Genomic DNA, 18,128 nt, shown 5'->3' with positions numbered 1-18,128 from the left:
GTATACCTTTATAAAAAAAACAACTAAAAAGCACTATATTGAGTTGCTATTTTCAGAAGCAATTTGGAAAGTGAAAGTGAGCAGAATTGCTACTGGACCAAGATTAGCATGTAAGAATCCATTTTATTACTTTTGCTTGTGGTTCACACTGAGATATATCCCAGTCCTTTTAAAAGATTTCCAATCTCCTTTCTCTGTTCAAGTGTAAGTTCAAAAAAGTGTGTTGTAGAGAAATGGAAACAGCAGCAGTTGTGCTGCAGGAATGCAGCAGATGCAGCACTGCTGATGTGGAGCCAGTGAAGTTGAGATTGATTTCCTATCCCCAGAGAAGACCAAACCTTTAATTGCACTCTCTCACTCACAGTCTGGGCAAATTAATAAAATTCACTGCTTTATTTTCTCAGGATTTCGGTTGTATCCCAAGCAGCTTTTAGGATGGAACATGAGACCACACTACAATCATCTTGATTGTCAAAATGCTTTGTGATCTTCCTGTGTCAGATATTATGTTGCATGCCACTGGTAATGGATCTCTTTCACTCGCAGACCATATTGACCTGCTGGTTCCTGATACACCTTGGACGTACCTGGATCCAGTTTCTTAAGATGCTGGTAAAATGAAGTTTCGGATTGCCACGTTCCTTTTCCTCTTATTGCTCCTATGCCTTGCCAATAGTACAGCAGAGAAAGAAACAGTAAGGATAATGAATGTGGCTCTGAATGTAGTTCCATATATTAAGTCCTGACTGCCAAAACACTTTGAGCGTAGACGCATTATGTGGATTTAGGCCAGTGTCAGCTGCAATGACGGATGTTCCCTTAACAATTCACTCTCAAAAAGGGTCAAACCTTTATCTGGAGCTCTTATGGACAGCCAGGGATTTGGATTTGGTGAACCTTCCAATATGCACACTTTCCATCCCCCCAAGACCCCCCCCCCTTTTTGAGGAGCGTCTTGTCCAGCTGATGCAGCCGAGGGGGTGGAGGGTAACGGTGGTGGCAGTGGGAGGGAGCTGAGGTGCACGCTGACCCTCCAGGTTGCGTTCCCCTTTAAAAGTCACAGCACACTCGCTCATGCAGGAGCTGCTGCGGCAGTAGGGGAACACTGCTGAGCTGTGCAGTTTGAAGAGCCAGCAAGCACGCACTGAGGAATAGGGAGAGGGAGAGGGAAAGAGAGAGAGAGAGAGAGGAGAGGGAGGGAGAGATAGAGGGAGACAGCAGAACGAGGCGGAGAGAGAGAGAGGGAGCGAGCACAAAACAATGTCATTCCGTTCAGCAGACGATGCTGCAGTCAACTTTGCTGCTGAAGTCAACCAGAGACACGGCAAAGGCTCCACATCCTGGGATGTGAACACAAGGCTGAGTGAGTATACAGAACTTTGCTTATCTCTCAACAGCAAAGGGTGCATGAACAACTTTTCACCTTAAGGTACAGAGCAGGTGCTTGAGAATTATACTAGAGAAGACGCATAATTCTCCCAACCCGGGACCAGGCTCTTCAGGATGCCGGGTAAAGGATGTATCGAGCTATACGATGAGCGCTCTTCTGCATTCAGCCTCCTGTTCTGGCAAAGAGTGGCCGACTGCTTTGCACCAGCCGACTCGGTGAAGGATTCCCGTGTGTGAGCTAACACATGGCATGATTTTTAAATAGCAGAGCAAGTCAACCTGACAGGCAGAGAGGCCGGATGTAATAGGGAATTAGTTGCCGTGTGGGTGCAGGGTCTATGCATGCACGCACATATTATAGATATCAGTCCATCTTAGTCAGCAGTATGCTAGATGCAGCTTTTGTATTCTATAATGTTGACGTTCCTCTCTGCATATTGCATGCTGCCTGTTCCTGCCTATATGTTTAGTATGTGTGCGCCAGGAGGGAAAGAGTTAAGTAGTTTGCAGCAGAAGTGAAAGTAGAGACAAGTTTTCGAGGGCGGCCTAGCTGGGACAGAAGGTTCTCACTGCGGAACTAAATGCTCGGTGCATGTCATCTAGCAGCGTCACAGCCACAAAAACCCTACAGCTGAGACAGAAGATTTTGACATTAAGTCTAAACTGACCAGGTGCACAAGAGCCCCCATAGTGGGTTTAAGTGTGTTGCTTTGTAAATGGAAAATGAGCAGCTAATACTCTAATATTTGGATGATTAAATGACTGAATACTATGTTTCTTTAATTAAATTTTATCTGTAACTGAATACATAGGCTTTAGCAAATGTTTCACCACTACTTGACCAAAAGAAGTGTACACAGATAGAGAAAAATTTGAAGGGGAATGACAATGGTGGGTTATCTATAGACACATAACTCTTCCTGTGCTGCAGGCTTATAATTTATCTCTTTTAAAGTGTGCATTGTGTCCAAGTGTGCCCTTGGAATGTAAGCTATTAAAATAAACATTAGCCTATAGTAAAAGCTCTTCCCTAGACTTCATTCAATTTGTTTCCTTGTTCTCAAGTAGTGTGTATACTCTCACTAATCAGGAAGCACAGAGCTTCAGGCGTTCAGCTTCTCAACATTCAGATAATCAGGGCCTTGCAAGAGATTTAGGCTTTTATACTTTATACAGGATGAAGTGAGGAGTGATACATCATTGTCAGATTTCACAGCTTGACATCATTAGCAGAAACTGCAGTTTTCTGCAGCTTCTTGCTGAATGGTGCTGGGATGGGAAGGGGGGTATAAAGGGGGAGGACTGGGGTATTGCTGTTGCTGCAAATTGCCGCACTCACCTGACATTCTCTGCACCCCCTCCCCCTCCACCAGCACTATTCTGTCCCATCTTTCTCCCTCCTTCCCTCTCCCTTTCCATCTCTTTCTGATCTCCTTCTCTTTTTCTTTACCTTTTTCTAGCTCCCCAGAGAGCAGCTGCCCGGTATAGTGCATTGTGAGCATGTTTTTTTTTCTTACTGTGGGACATTAAAAAACTCAGCAAAGCATGCACCACTTTTTCTGATCGCCATCCCATGTGAGCAGATATAGAGTGAGCGTGTGTGTGTGTGTGAGAGAGAGAGAGAGAGAGAGAGAAAGAAAGAAAGAAAGAAGCATAGACTCTCCTGCAGTGTCCTGCAGCACAGCTCCTGCAGTGTTGGGTTAGCCTGGAGCAGCAATGCAGTCACACGGAGGGAATGAGTGAGAGAGCAAAAGAGAAGAATGACTCTGCTGCTGAGTTTGGCAGCTATGAGTGTCAATGTGCCCTCTGTGTATACAGGAAACTCCACAGAAACAGGCAGATTAGCCTGACCACCACCACTCCTACTGTACCTATCCCCTAAACACCCCCCCCACACACACACACACACATACACTTTCTGCCAATGGTGCATTGTCCCATACCAGTACTCTAGTCTTTTCAGTGATGTCATCAATGCAGCAAGCTTTGGACTTGCTCCACTAAGAATTCCTACAGACATCCTGTAGAAGACATTTTGTCCCCTTCAACACGCATGCCATTCATAATTTTTCCTAATACTCCTTGTCATTTTTGCTCTAAAAAAATTAAACCCACAGATCATTTACTACCTATAAATGCAGTTTCATTACAAAATGGTGCCAGATTTAAAGCGGCACACTTCACTGAAATTGCTCCCTATATACAATTCATATGGAAGGAATCAGTGGAGTGTATCGGCCTCATATGGTGAATGTGCTCTATGGATTCTGATGACTCAAGAGAAATGGGAATCCAATGCAGTAGGCCACTCGCCTATCACTGTATTAATGGCCACTGCAGCTTTTGGCTCACTCAGCCTCATGTGCAAGGGGGCTCTCTGCAGTGGGACACACTCATGCACCCCCACTCTTAACCGGCCCACACTCCAATCCGTGAAAGTTCAATGCACATGCAGGTTATATATAAACATTGAAAAACATGATTTTTGAAAATAGGTTAAGGCTTAAAAAATTAAAGAAAATAACAGAGTAGGGGAGTGAAGCGAAACCACAGCATGGGGAGAAAATGTCAAGGTGCAGAAGAAAGCGTTGTAGCGGAAATGGGAAATGCTGGCTTATGTGACTTTGTTCTGTTTATTGATAAGGTCATCAGTATAAAAGTGCTTGGACACAGTAGAGTGGAGTGCAGTCATCGTCCAGCGCTGTACAGTAGCCCAGACTGCAGAGAGAGGAAGACAGAGAGACTGCTGAGCTACGCTGTAACTCCAGGATGCTGCGCTTGTAAAGCTGCGTACTGTAACCATCCATTACACCCTCCTCCTGCAGAGACGTCCAATTGGTGCACACTTAATTAGGCTTAAACCAGAAAAAGATCTAATTCCTATAATCAGTGGGGAATATGTCAGTTTTAAAGCTAAGGCTGTTGGACTTCATAGTGTTTGCACACAAATGAGCACAAGATGTTATTGTGCATTTAATATTAACCTGTTTAATGTCTAGTATGTGTGAGTTATATTCCTTTAGGGTTGTGGTTGAACATGTTCCCGATTTAGAGCTAACAGTGTGTAGGCATGGGACGACAGCAGAACTGCTGGTTTTGAATAAACCTTCATTTAACAGATAAAAAAAAATGAAGAAGCAGTTTAGAAGAATGTTAAAGACTGTAGTCAGGGTCAATGTCCATTTATAACGTTCCTCCAACAGGGGGTGCAATGGACACACACTTACTTTTTTAAGACTTTACAATTCACTTCAATATGCTGATTTTGTCCAGCATCAAATGCTGCATTATAAATGATCAATAATTTAATACAATTATAAACAGACTATTCCATGATATGGTCAGATATTATTATTCATAGATTTGTCCATCCATAATTTAGAAACAAGCATATGGTTCTGTTGTTATTTTTAATATTGAACATGATTCATATATGATATATTTTTAAATGATATACTTGTGTACAGATGTATGTGGATACAACAGTAATTTTTAAGTATTATTATTATTATTAATTATTATTATTATTGTTATTATTATTATTATTATTATTATTATTATTATTATTAGATACAAGTTGTTTAAATTGTTAAAACAAAAATATTTTTTAATTCTCTTTATTTGTATTAAAATTTTAGATTATTTATAGGTCAAAAAATATCAAATATATTATTTATTTGTTTGTTTGCTTGTTTTGGTTAGTTAGTTAGTTAGTTAGTTAGTTAGTTAGTTAGTTAGTTATATGTGTAAGTAAATATTTGCTTTTTGCTCTTTTAGGATAATATTTCACTTATCCTATTACCTCTGATACTAGCAAACTGCCTTACCTTTCTTTTTCTCCCTTTTTCTTTTCCTTCTCTCGTGTCTTTCCTCTTGTTCTCTTCTTTCCATTTCTTTTCCCTTTCTCTTTCTCTCTCACCCCTTCCTCTTTCTTTCTAGGGGGCGCTCTCTGTTCGACAGGAACATGCCTTGACTTGTACCGGCTTGTCTGAAGTCAGCTCCAGTTTGTGATCAACACAGCAGCTGTGTGTATGTGTGTGATTGTTTGTTCCCTCTGCACAATGACCCTGGCCATGGTGAAGATAACTACACACATCTTGGTTCTACCAGTATCTCTCTGTGTCTGTCTGCTCTGTGCCCTGGACTTACAGCTGTAAACCCCTGGACTAGGTAAGACACTTTTTTGGGATGTGTTTCATTTCACAGGTAGTGTGAACACCCTTCTCTCTACAACTTCTTTTTTAGTGTCTTTCTTACCAACTAATGTGCTATCAACACCCAACATGTTTATTTTGTGTCCAGCTTTATGTGTCTATTCAACAGAGTAGGTCTTCCTTCAATACTGTAAAGGTGTAAAAGCTGTAGGTGGTAATCTAATCACTATGATTTAGTTTGTGTACCTTTCAGCTGTGAGTTTATTTAACACTCTGGGTGTCAGTTTTACATTGTAATAAGTACAATTGAACTGTAATGTCTAATGTAAGTTCTCTGTAGGAGTTAAGTCAATATTGTAGGTGTTAAATCTATAGTGTAATAGGATAGTTGTAAAATGTATGAGTTCGTTTAAGTTTATTAAACATAATAAGAGTTGATTTATTTTGATATGATGTAAGTATTAATTAAACTCTGTGTTATGCAATTCTGCACTGTCATTCAACACTCATATACAACAGCCAACTGTCATACATTTCAAAGGCTCATATATGTACACATAAGTATTGTTATATTATTATGCAGTCATGTAATTATGCTATTCACAACAGCCGTAATATTTCAGTAAGTATGATGTGATGATGCTGAGCTCAGCACTTCAATTTAAGCTTATGTTTCTCATGGCCATGGTTGCCGTGTTCACTGAATTAAGTTTATACCCACGGTCACCTTCATCAGCCTCGGCCCTTTCCCTGAACAAAAAGTATCCATTTGAGGAACAGAGGAAATCAATTTCCTTACTGCTAAAGTCCATTTAAAGCTTATATATCACTCTGTGCTTAACAAAGCAAAGGAATTGTCAGTCGCTGAGATCATGTGTGTGATCATAGAATGTGGTTTGTGTTTTTTATTCAACAGCAAATATGTCGGTGGTTGTCCCTTCACTGGAAAACCCCAGCTTTACCATAATTCACTCTGTTCCTTCAAGCAGAGAGACAGATAATTTGTTCCTGCAGCCCAAAGAGACGTTAGGTAAGTTAGCAGATATTTGAACAGATATAGAAATTATTTTTTTTATTATTCATTGTATAACAATTTAAAATCGTCATTCCAAAAGATGTTCTTTTGAATGCATTTCAGGAACTTTCAAAACAGTAAAATATTTTATCTTTATAAAAATGTCCCAGAAATGAATTTATAAATGTTTTAGATCTTTATTAAATAGATAACAATTTCTATTTTATTTGTTTTTAATATTATGATGCACTCTATCATTTTGGATTGCAATTAAAATTCAAATAATATTAAATTAAAATAAAATAAAATCCCTTTAAATTTGATTATTTTCCTGTTAAGCCCTTTACAAGACAACAATAGTCAAATATATAATATTCTTGTGCATTAATATCTTGAATGCAAGAAAATGACTTTAGGTTGAGATTAAAATGTAAAAATTGTTAATAATATTAAGAATCGGTCCTTGTTTTTTTTTGTCTCTATATATTAATTAGAGTTAACAAACTGTAAAATGAAAAATTATAGAAAAAAACGACGTATAACAAATATACCGTGTGATGTTGCTGAAATATCATACTGTAATTATATTACTAGATGTTTAGATTTAGCACATTATTTGGTTCAAAAACGATCGCTGTCTGTTAAATCGCATGAGATTGGTCAGGATGCTCATAGCACACCATAAATATGTGTGATTTGTTGTAAGGCTCAACTGCCGACTGCAGCTTTCTGTGATACCAGAATTGTTAAGCGTACGGCATATAGCTGCATTACATTAGTATGTATGCGTATGTCAGTTTTATGTCACCAGGAGCAATGCGGTGATGTTAATAGTGTATTTTTCTGGCTGAAGGCTGAGGTATTAAATTATTAATGCTCTCCAGTTCTACAAATAGAGCTTGCATTGATCACCAGTCTCTTGAGGTAACTGATACTATTTAGAAATGCAGTGTTTGCACTTTGTCTTCCCAGATTGTTCCTTACTGTCTCCAGGTTTTTTTTTGGAGGGGAAACGGTAGAGTTTCTTGCCTGTCAGTCATTTCAGGCCTGAGAGTGTGGAGGCCACCGTCAAATTTCCCACAACAAGAGTTTCTTCCGTGTTCTTTTTTTATTTTTTATTTATTTATTTAATTTTTTTTAGATTGACAAATTTAGAGAAATAAATTAGGGGATATAATGTTATTTCACTTTAGAGAGTTCTTCTATCAGGCATTTTTATTTTGAGTGACACTTTTTTCTGATCTGTCTCTTAATATGCTGAAATCTCAAAATTTCTGATATAAGATCAATGTAAGTGTTAGCGCTGTACAGTTTTACTGCAAGCTTTGACACTGTATTTTTTGGCCAACTCAGATACCAGATATTTTGCTACATAATTAAAAAATGTCTGATATGATCTATGATAATATTTAGGTTTGTACTTGGGGTCAGTTTTTTTAAATAAACATATCAATAAAATACACAATCATCCAGCACTTTGAAATGAACAAAGGGCATAATCAACACAAGCCTCCGTTAACAAGTACTTTCCCTTTAAGATGATTAAGCTTGTGAATTGTCTGATGTATGCTGTGGTAGAATGGACAGAGTAATAGTACAATATATGTCTGTGGGTGGGTGTGTGTGTGTGTGTGTGTGTTGAAAACAGAGAGAGAGCACGAGAGAATAACTATCACTACTTTACTCTTTTTTCACAGCAGCTTCACCAGAGGTCCTTGCAGTGACTGAGAAACTAAAGCAGGCACAGTGGTGAGATCTTTAATGATTATTCTTTGTGCCTCTGTTTGTTCCTTGCGTCTGTGTCTCTACTCATTTTTCTATCTTCCATAAGCAATAGCTTGCTCAGTTTTCTGTAAAGCTTCTAGTCATGAGCACATGTGACCCTTTGGTGCCTGACATTCACTGTTTTAGCAAACAGGAAGTAAAAACCAGATAGTACTATTTTCACAACAAACAAAGTTTTTTTTATGTAATTCCAGAACTTTTTTCCGACAATCAGGCACAAGATTAGCCTCAAATAGCATCGCTTTCATACTGTCAGTAAATTTGAGAGAAGTATAGACGATGACTCAGCACATTATGCTGACTTGGCACACGTCACTTCTTTTATATCAGCTTTATTTTTGGACAATATGCATGTGAATCAATGAGGAGATCATGTGTTAGAGGTGTACAGGCACACACACGTCGGTGGCAAGACTGGGGAATGCCAGCTGGCAGTTGCTTGCTTTTCCCCTACTTCCTGAAGGCCGGTATTAGGGATTACATCAGGGTTAAGGCAGCATGGAATTCCTACCATCATGTGCCCTTGTCTGCCTCATGAGACGCACGCGAACACGACGCTGTAGTTTGGCAAGTACAGCAAAAATGGGATCACGAGGCTTTTGATTGTGTTTGCGCCTTTGTGTGTGTTTCTTATTTGTCAGGGGTTTTTGAGGGTGTGAGTTTTACTTAGTCTAGACCAAAAACAATCACACCTTTTTTCCCTGTGCTGTTAGGAAAAGTAGAAAGATTCCATCTTTGTGCTATCTGGCAAAGAAAAATGGTTTTATGACCACAATGTGTTTATGATGATGTGTTTATGAGCATGATGTGTCATTCTGCATCATTATCCCCATGAATGTTAAGATCTGTTTAGTGGCGTTTGAATCTTCCTGTAATATTGTAATGCCGGACATGTGATCAGACAAGTGGCATGTTGGCTTGCACATTATTCTCGTCAAAGAGTTCTCCACCTCGAGCAAGCATGTATAGAGGTGATGTACAATGACGCAGCAGCGCACACCTGGCATTGCAGGAATGACGGGGCGTGTCAAATATGGAAATGAAACATAGACGCTTGAACAGGAGTATAACTAGATCGGAAAAGTGTGTCTAATATTTATTTAACAAAGCTTGTCATTGTCATGAGGAGAACAAAACTTTGGGCCTGACATTATGAGAGTTTAAACGTACTTCTGTTTCTATTAGCTCAAGATCAGTTTCGGTTTGACTCACACACGTTCAGTCATTCCCACAATCCATTGGCTGAAATGACTCTTGAATAACGCAGTAAGCAGAGCAGGAACTGAAGTGCCCTCTAATTAAAGGTGTTTGTGCTCAAGCACTGATAACACATCTGGCCCCTGGAATGTCGTGTCAGCAGCTATCATAAAACGGCATGAACGGTGCAAGTGTGTCCGATACAGGAAGCCAACACAGGCACAGCAGAGGTGGATAAATTACTGTTTGTTTCTTATCAGTAGATCTATGCATTGAATCCAATCACATAAATAACGTGGATACTGACCAATCATTAACCTTGTTGCATGAGATGTTTGCGATTGACAAATTAATTTGAACATAGTGAAATTGCTGCATAATTGCTATCACAGTGTAACACAGTTATAGATTTGTATTTTTCAATCATGAATCTCTCACTTGATTAAAATTCAATCTGTTTAATCCAAGCCAGTGTATAATATTAGAAATAATGCCAGATAAATACTCATTAAAGGAATACACACAATACTCAATATTTTAACCTAATCTCTATCTAATGCATCTGTAATATATGTGTAATTACCTTAGGGAATAATTTTTGGTTAAAAGGCATGGTTAGAATTAGATTAAATACTACAACCTTCCCATGCTAATAATAAAAGACTTATGGAGTTTTATCTAACTTTTCAAATTTAAATAAATTTGAATATGTATTATATTATAAATAATACAGTATATAATACATGAATTGGAGGCATGGCACATTTTCTTCGCACTTTAGGGATTTGGGGTTTAGATTCCCACCTCCACATTGTGTATGTGGAGTTTGCAAGTTTCCACACCAGTTCAAAGATATTGGCACCTCTAAATTATCCGTGGTGTGTGAATGGATATGTGATTGTGCACTGCAGTGGGTTGAAATGTGATCACACATACCCTATACAGATATTATGCAATAATAATAATTACTTCACAAAAAGGGTGGATGATTCTATTAACTGAAACAAATTCAGATCTGAAACCTATGACCTGTGAGTCAGTGTCTGATTTATGGTAATGTCATGCAACATAAAAAAAAAAAAACAAGAATGATTTGAGCACAGCCGGTGAATCATCTACAGCTGCATGGGTGCAAGCTGCTGCGCACTGTATACTCATGATCATGACAAGCCCCAAATTAACTTTATATACATCTAATCTACACGATAAATCATAAAAGTAATAGTTATAGCCAGTGAAAAGAAAGCAGATACGAAGAAAGTGAACGGAAAGGAGAAAATATATTTCAGTGAGTTTGTGGTCAAAAGCCTCAGAAACAGAAAGTCAACACAAAATAAGAAGTAAACAGGATATTAGCATAAGTCTAGTGGAGGAGGTAAGGTCTTAAATCTTTGGCTTTCCCAATCCCTCGTTTTAATGACGGTTTGTAAATGTCTATTAACAGAGAGAGGTGTTTAAAAGGTGTTTAATTACAAAATCAAGTAGAAAAGGTGAACTCTTTATAGTGACATTTCTGTATTTGAATTATTTTAGTATTTTAATTTATTTTAAGGATGAGCCACATTTCCATCTTGAACAACCCTTATTTCCAGTAAATATAATTTGGGAAAAAAAACACTTAAAATAGGTCTAATGTTTTAAATAAATTAATTAGGTGTATACTGTTATAACCTCACATGATATTCAAGCTCGATTGCCTGTCCAACCCTCTGTGTCCTGGTTTGTGTCTTATACTGTGTCTTGTATACAAATGCGCCAAAATTGTTCATCTCGAGTGTTAATGAGCTATTAAAGATCCACATCTGCTAATAATTCTGTTTCGTATTTATAAACTCACACAAGACATTAAACCCCATTACCTATAGATTAGCGTAAGGTTCCTGTGGTTAGTAGCCTCATTTCTTTTTAATTTTAGTACTTGGAGTACACTGTTATGCTGTTGTTACAGTATACTTGTTTTATTTGCTAATGTTATTGATGATATTATTATTATTATTATTATTATTATTATTATTATTATTATTATTATTTACATTTTTTGAGAATGTATACACTGTATAGGTATTTGCGCAGACACATATTGACCAAATACACAACTGATGAATGGGGGTCACTGTTTCAGATTAGGATTTATGAGCTTGCAGTTGCTGACTGTGAGGGTATAGAATAAAGCTTGACCACATTGTCCTTGGTAGGCCATGATTTCTCTCTCTCTCTCTCTCTCTCTCTCTCTCTCTGTCTTGTTCATCCTTTTCTTTTCTACTGTAAGTGAGAAGAGCAGGCTTACTTCTATCAGCTGTGAGTCCTGTGTCTTTGTCAGGGCAGAGAGAGAGGTGGGGGAGGAACGGAGGGGGGCAATTAACCTAAAATAACCCAGTGGTGGGGAATACCAAGTGTTAAACTTGAACGCTATCTCTGTGGGTGTTCAACAATTCATAGCATGGGCTCTACCTCTTTCCTCCCTCTCACACTCCTACGGCATGTTCCTACAGTAACAGCCACCTTTCTTAGAAACACCAACACATGTACACAAACACACGTACACACACAAACCCTACTCTCTCATCTAATAAATTCGTTAATCCAAATATAGTCTGAACCTCATGAACTTAGATTCATCGTTTATTTGCGAACAAGTGAGTCACCAGTTTTTATGAGGTTGAGAAGATGATCGTAGCATATAGCCTAGAGACTAACCTTACAAATGGACTGCTCTTACTAACACGAGGTCTCTTTTTTTGGGTCTTTTCTTCTTAATTTTTAAACTTTATTCACTTTTGTATCCAGGTCAGAGTGTTTTGTGGACTATGTAACTAAGGAGTGACTGTAGATGCCCTCCACAGATATAGGCATGCACACACACACACACACACACACACACACACTCACACAGGGCTCATGCCTCGTTCTCTAATATATCAGGAATTTGCAGGAATATTTACGTCACATTCCCAGTCGCTGTCTGTCTTGTATTTTGGATTCTTTTTAATTCAATTCTATTCTATAAGGTTTCCTTTTCGTTCTGTGCATTTACATTGCTAATGGAGTAAGATAAATATAAAAAAATCAAAAACAAATTCTACCATGGTACATCTTTATAATTGTGAACAGGTAAAAGAAGACATCTGTGAAACATGCTTGCTGAAAATCTAATAACAGTTGAATTTTTTAAAATTACAATATTTTGCATATTGAGTGAGATTACAGTACAGAATTAATGTAGTACATCCTGGGCTAAAATAACTATATGGTTAATATCTAGTTTAATATATATATATATATATATATATTGTTCTTGTTATATGTGCCAGGAGCATCCTGTCTGCTAAAAGTTAAAATAAAACATGAAAAATACAACACCACTTTCATGACATTTTTTTTTTCACAGGGCTAATTCATCATCCTTGTTTCAAAAGAACCTGGGATTTAAATCTGTTAAACCATAGTGTGTAAATTTTGCACTTGTCTATCATCAGTGGTTATAGCTAAATATTTGGACATTCAAGAGCTCTTAAAAAACTGTGATTGCTGACACAAAGGCATCCATAAAGTAAGACGTGAATTTCCGAACTGAGTTCTCAGGGGATGAGAATGAGGACAAGAAATGGGAGAAGTAAAAGTGCAGAGGAGAAGGAGGTAAAGAGTAGAAGAAGAGGTGTGTCAAGAGAAGTGGCTACTGTGAGTGTTTCTCTGGCAGTGTCTTAGCTGGTTGTTGTGAGGAGTGAGAACGAAGCAATCAGCAAGTATACTGCCGCAGAAACTCGTCACCATGCGAAGCCTGTCCAGACGCAGCTTCAAAACTTTGACCTAGAGATTGAAGGAACTCCATTTTATACCGTCAGCCTCTGTGTAATAGTGATCTGTTTCTTAATATTTGCATTTCTCATTTCTTCTGTATTTGTGTTGTTTCATTCTGTATGTAATAGTTTTTACTGTTCTCTTGTTTCCGCAAATGTCTCTTGTAATAAAATAGGATGAAACATGCTCAGTCAGCTGTTGCCATGAACAGCAGATTGATTGATCGATTGATTGATTGATTGATTGCTTTGTGCTTGTTTGTTTGTGTGTTTGACGCGGGCCTGATGAACATGTGCAGTTGTTTTGCAGATTGTCAATGCTTCGGTCTTAATAAGGTATTTGCTATCCAGAACTTCTCTGCTTTTATCTGTGATGGCATTAAAGGCAGGGTCTCCGATTTTTGAAAGCCAATGTCGACATTTGAAATCACCAAAACAAACGCACCCCTAACCCAAATGGGTCAAACACCTGTATTGATAGCTCCACCCACACATACATACGTAACCCAGGCAACTAATGGTAAGAAATGTTTCTTTATCATAGCTGAAGGGAATAACAATACGACTGCAGATAAACAAACAAGCAAAAATGACACACAAGCATAATCATGCAAAGGACGGCATATATTAGTTTTGTGAAACAAAGCAAAACCAACGTTACTCACCTATCGAGAAGGAAAAAAGCGCCTCGGCGTCTTAAGTAAAGCTGAATTTCCCGAGTCAATAACTCCTGAGCTAAACGTTGTTACTACACAAAACTCGGTTGTAGCTGCCTCTCTACATTACTACGATAGAAAAGAGGTGTTATTTGTGCAGTTAAAGCGTTTAGCTCAGGAGTTATTGACTCGGGAAACACGAATCTGTGAATATGCGGCAATGTCAATGCTAAAACAGCTTTCTGCTAATGTCACACATGCACACTGAACACTCTCCGCCGCATATTGACAAGCCCCGCCCCTTTCTGCTCATTGGCTACACGTTTGTTTTGATTTTGTTTAGTTAGTTTGTTTAGACTCAGTTTTCTGAAGCATTTCTCAAAAATCGGAGACCCTGCCTTTAAGTGCACCACCTTGATGCAAATTGAGGCTCCTCAACAATGTCTCAGTAATTTGGCTGTACCAGAGAGCTTTTTTTACCAAGATGTTAACACTGTTCCAAAGTCAGTTTTAGCAGATTACATGATATATATATATATATATACACATATATATATAAAACACACTGAAACTCAATAAATATACTGAAATATTTGTGATGTGTGTAACAATTCTTGTGTTGATTTATGCCAGATTATTTATAGCCATGGGCCTGTACTAGCACATTTATAATGATATTCAGTAGGTGAGCTAGTTTAGCGGCGATCTAAAACGTGAGGATGCACAGGTATGACAGAAAACTATCTTGGCAGATCTGCACAAGGACATATACAAAGAAACAAGATTTAAACCGGAAATTTATAAAATATAATAAACACACTACAAATACAAAAGTCTGCATACAAAACTACAGAGTAAATGGAAGGTCAGTGGTGCTTAGATGTTTATCGAAGATTCAAGACCTTTGGGGAAAGAACTGCTCGGATGTTGTGTAGTACTGCGTCTGATGTAAAGGAAACATTTATCTGAGAGGTGTTTCTGGAACATGTACTATTTGTCTTCACCCTGATGTCTTGCAGCTTCACAACTAAGAGCTTCTGCTGACCAATCACCATTTCTGCAGTCTTAAATAAACAGGAAGATGCTGAATTACGGTTAAGATGATCACACTGCCAGATCAGTTGTATGAATACAAAGCCTGTTCAGAGATGTCACATTTCCACAGCTTTCATAGACAGAAACCTTCTGAAATGAGTTAGAGTTTCTTTTCTCTCACCATTTTTTTAGTAATGATTATGCACAGCTGAGATAGCTTTTCATATTAATGGAGTTCTGGTAGCAATAGGTAAAGATAAAGCAAGTGTTGAATCCCACTGGTGTGGCATTATGAGTAATGTAGGAAACCACCAGCCGAAATGAAAATAAACTCATCTGTCATCGACTTAAAAAAGAAGTCATTGCACATTGAAAATATGAAAAGTCACATTTGAATCTCAATACAAATTATACAGACACCATCTAAACTTTTTCCTCACACAGTAAAAAGAAACTTGGTTTCATGAAATTCAATTATTAAATATAAGCTATGAACATGGTCATTGATGTGTGTGTTTTTTCTGATTGTGTTCAGCTGTTTGTTTAAGGTTCTTGTGAACAGCAGGTTGTGCAAGCATGAGAAGAATCACTTGGCTGTGAGTCAGAAGGGGCTTTTGGTGGTAAAATTATTTTATGGTGCTGATGTGCCTGTACTTGAAATAAAGGAAGCTCTCATTCAAATCTGTGTCAAAGATGACTGAATTCTTCTATATTTAAATCAGTAAATCATATCAATCGTTTAAAAAGACTTTCACTAAAGGTGGAATCGTTTATTTAGAAACTGACAGTAAGGTGTTAATGCCACACAAATCAAATTAATATGGAACTAAAAACACTAATCTACAGAATTGTTCTCTGTAATACAGAATATGCACAAGCTTGTGATCAGATTTCATAGTAACATACTATATAAAATGAGTTCTATATTAAATACATATTCACATTTATAAGCCATTTATGGTTGCTTTTGTGGTTGACATTTGTACCTTATGTCTGACATTTTCCTGTATCATTCCTTTTAAGTACATACAATAAAATAATGTCATAAAACAATATACATTTTTTACAATAAAATAATATCCACAGATGATAAGTATAATCATTATAAATATAAAACCTACAGTGGCATATACAGCATATATTGTACAGATTACACACAGTGTAAACTTTAGAATTCCCCTAACTAACCAATCCCAATGTAATCACTGTAAATATATCCCTTTTTTTATTTGATTTGATTTTATGAATTATCTACAATGAAATATATTAGTTTGCTCACTAAGACAAAACCCTCTTGATTTACAGACTTTATACATCTGTTTTCTATCTAATTTATAATTCTAAAGTTGTGCATATGTACATAATTATCTGTTATACCTCTTGTTTTTTTCTTCCTCACACTACTTACCATCTGATGATACAGTGAGATAGAACTGCATAATGTGCAATATTCCTCCATAGTTTACATCATATTGTATTTCATTTAATTGCATTTTTATTTTATTGTGTATTTTATTATACTTGATTGCATGTACAGACTTACACCTCTCTTTTTTCTATTATTTATTATTACTATTTGTTATGTCGTTTCATCTCTTCTGATGACTTTAAGAGCTTTGCACAATAATTCCTATGCACCAAATAAACCTCTTGAGTCTTGATTCTTGATATTATAGGCTACTAATTCAGTATTGTTTAATTAATTCCAGGTAGATTTAAGAGGTGTGTATAACATAAAAAATATATTTCTTTAATATAGTATTAAAGAATATCCAATTTACTATATAGTACATACTGTGTTATGCAGCATGCTCCTAGTAGAAAATCTGCACCAGAATGAGAGGACAAAACAAGGCTCAGCTTGAGGAACCTATAAAACATTATAATTAGACTATTTTGACTTCTTTTTGTGGAAACACACAATTATGCAAGACACAGTTTGGTAGAGTATAAAAGGTTAAGACATAGAGACCGTTGCTTCTCAGGCCAATGTAGAAAAAGGTCTGATGTGGATATTTCTGGTGTAGAATTCACAAGCAAAATACGAAGCTACTTCCTGCAGCTATGTACAGCTATAGAGAATGACAATGAGCCACTGCATGACACCCACACAGAGAAAAAATGTACAGCAAACCGGCCTAACATGTGTTGGCTCATCTTTAGGAAAAGAATTGATCTCTCTCTCTCTCTCTCTCTCGCTCTCGCTCTCTCTCTCTCTCCTGCTTGCTTGCTCCTGCTTTTCTCTGAGATGAGATGATGCATTTGCTGCAGAGTATAGCAGGATGAAACACTGCAGCTCTTCAGGAAGCGAGCCTCTGCATCGCCCTGTAGTTAACTAAATGAGGAGGGGGAGATTTTCCTTTCAACGTATCAGCAATACTGCAAACTCAGTGATCGGGCCACTGGAAACCAGCTCACTATCCGAGTATATGGCGAGAAAAAGTTTTCTGATATCAAAAGACATTTTGTACCTGTATATATCCAAATTCAGTAAGCCTGGAAAGATTTTATTTTATGCTTTATGAACAGTTAATATTGCTAAAAGCAGTATCTGGCTGATCCACTTGAGTAGAATGTATCATTTATTTATGTTAATAAAACAATAAAGTGAGGTCATGTCATATTAATTCATAAAGTAGAACTGCTGCAGCCTACAGTGAGACAAGATCATTGAAAAGATATGCAAAGGAGATTTAAATAACAAAAATTAAAAAATACAATTCTTCTTAAGTGTAAAGTACAGTAAAAGAGAAAAGTAAAGGTGTATAAACCACACAAAAGGTCATAAAAAGCAAGACACTGTGAAAAGTCCACATCAAGACTGATGATGCCAGGCTTCTACCGATACTGATATAAAGAGATATTGGATACTTTCTTTCTATAACATAGCCTGTCTAGAAAATAGCACAGAAAGGATCAATATTTACTATTATATACTGTCTGCATTCCTCTCTCACTCTTCTCTCTTGGGTTTCTTTTTATATGTTTCAGCATTTGCACTTATCCATAAATACTGGATATATTTACTATACTATACTATATATACACTATACTATATGTGCTCATCATATTAATAAAAAACACTAAATCATATAAAATA

General features: G+C 37.2%; 1 long non-coding RNA gene across 1 annotated transcript; it reads left to right on the top strand.

Annotated features, from left to right (window-relative positions):
• Positions 1-5,404: 5,404 nt before the first annotated feature.
• LOC132862187 (uncharacterized) lies at positions 5,405-12,958 on the top strand. Its single transcript, XR_009650000.1, has 4 exons — positions 5,405-5,559; positions 6,460-6,573; positions 8,256-8,307; positions 12,929-12,958. It is a non-coding gene; the product is annotated as an uncharacterized LOC132862187 (long non-coding RNA).
• The last annotated feature ends 5,170 nt before the right edge of the window (positions 12,959-18,128 follow it).

Source organism: Tachysurus vachellii, chromosome 19 (assembly GCF_030014155.1).
Source record: "Tachysurus vachellii isolate PV-2020 chromosome 19, HZAU_Pvac_v1, whole genome shotgun sequence".
In the NCBI taxonomy this organism is placed as follows: domain Eukaryota; kingdom Metazoa; phylum Chordata; class Actinopteri; order Siluriformes; family Bagridae; genus Tachysurus; species Tachysurus vachellii.
This window is presented reverse-complemented; position numbering and strand designations above follow the sequence as displayed.